The following is a 1,971-nucleotide window of genomic DNA, read 5'->3' on the forward strand; positions in this document are numbered from 1 at the left end:
TGTAAGTGTTTATCCATCAGGTGGTAAATGTTCATAAATACGGTTATAAATCTTCATTCATAGGGTTAATAATGTTCATCTGTGGGATTATAAGTGTTTACCCATCAGGTTATAAATGTTCACTCATGGGGTTAAAAGTGCTAATCCATGGGGTTGTAAGTGTTTATCCATCAGGTTGTAAATGTTCATAAATAGGGTTATAAATCTTCATTCATAGGGTTAATAATGTTCATCTATGGGATTATAAGTGTTTACCCATCAGGTTATAAATGTTCATTCATGGGGTTAAAAGTGCTAATCCATGGGGTTGTGAATGCTCATCCATAGGGGTTGTAAGTGTTCATCCCTGGGGTTATAAATGTCCATCTGAGGGGGATTAAGTGTTTTTCCACCAGGTTATAAATGTCCATCCAGCTCTTCAATCTGATTGGGGGTGTAATAACTGCTCATGTGCTCGTTGCTATTCCAGGCAGGAAAAGCTCCTTAAGGATGGGAGGAACCCTCCCCTCCCCTCCCTGACTCAGGGTGATGCCTTCCCAGTGATGCACTGAGGCTTTGGGAGAGAACCTGCCTGGGATACAGCTCCCAAAAATGGGCCTTTGACCTCTCCCAGGCATGGCAGCATCACCCGGGTGCTAGAAGGCAAAATAACAGCTTTTTATTAAAATAAAATAAAGTAAAATTAAATTAAAACCAAAATAAAATAAAAAGATGAAATAAAATAAATTGAAAACACAATAAATTAGATTAAATAAATAAATAAATAAAATAAAATAAAATAAAATAAAATAAAATAAAATAAAATAAAATAAAATAAAATGCTTATTTGGAAATACTTTCTCATTTTGGAAAAAGAACTGATAATAAAAGTGCTTTGAAATGCAAAAAAAGAAATCAGGTTTGTCTGTTCGAGCCTCCATCTGGATTGACTTGTGGGAGATGGGAGAAGTCAGTCCCACTTGTTGAAGATATTTGGTGTCTGCTCCAGTTTCCTCCCAGCACTGGATTTAAAAATAACCTTTCCCAGTGCCTTGGGAGCAGGACAGGAACAATCCCCTGCTGTGTTTGGGAAAAGGCCGTAACCCTGCCCGGAAAGGGCTCCTTCTGTCCTTGGTGTCAATAAACCTCCTGTTCCTCACCCAGGGCAGCGTTTGGGCTCCTCCAGAACACGCTGTTCCTGCCCGGAGCTCCAGGAACCACCTCCTTCCCCACAGAGCGGAGCCTTCCCCGCCGGCTCCTCCGCAGGGAAAGCTGAACACCCCCGTTTTCCTTCCTCGGAGCGGGCTTTGCAAGGCGTGACTCACGGGAGGTTTTCCTCTGCTCTCCTTCCCTGCCGTTTATTTTTACCCTGCAATCCCCTGTCCGGGCTCGGAGCCCTCGGGGGTGACACGAGTGGCCGGGCTGAGGTCACCCCGGCAGAAATAACCCCTCAGCCAGCGCCGGGAGCTCAGAGCCCGCTCTGGGAAACTGCTCCGGGAAACTGCTCCTTCCCCAGGAGCCGTCAGCTGGGAGCCCACGGCTTGTGGGGACGCGGGGAAATTCGGGCTGAGGGATTTCAGTGTGCTCCCAGGCAGAGACGGGAGCGACTTCTGGAGGTGTGATGGATGCAGGGGTATGATGGATGCAGGGGTAATATCCTTGGGCTCTTCCTGGCTGGGTTGAGTTGGGAAAAGGACGGGAGAAATCAGTTCTTGGGGCTCCTTGTGGATTCCTGGCTGGGTCGAGTTGGGAAAGGAGCAGGAAAAATCAGTTTTCATAGTGGGAAAATGGGCTGTGGGTGAGCTGGAGAAAGCTGAACCCCAGGAAATGCAGGTAATTGCTTGATTTTTATTTAAAAATAAACTAAGTCGACCGATAGACTGAAACAAGGACCAGGCTGGAGAGGGAGAAATACTTTTAAAAATATATATATTTAAAAAATTTTATTTCTAAAATTTCTTTTTAAAATATTTATTTTAAAATATTTATTTT

Source organism: Lepidothrix coronata, unplaced genomic scaffold (assembly GCF_001604755.1).
Source record: "Lepidothrix coronata isolate B3197 unplaced genomic scaffold, Lepidothrix_coronata-1.0 Scaffold393, whole genome shotgun sequence".
NCBI classification, from domain to species: Eukaryota; Metazoa; Chordata; class Aves; order Passeriformes; family Pipridae; genus Lepidothrix; species Lepidothrix coronata.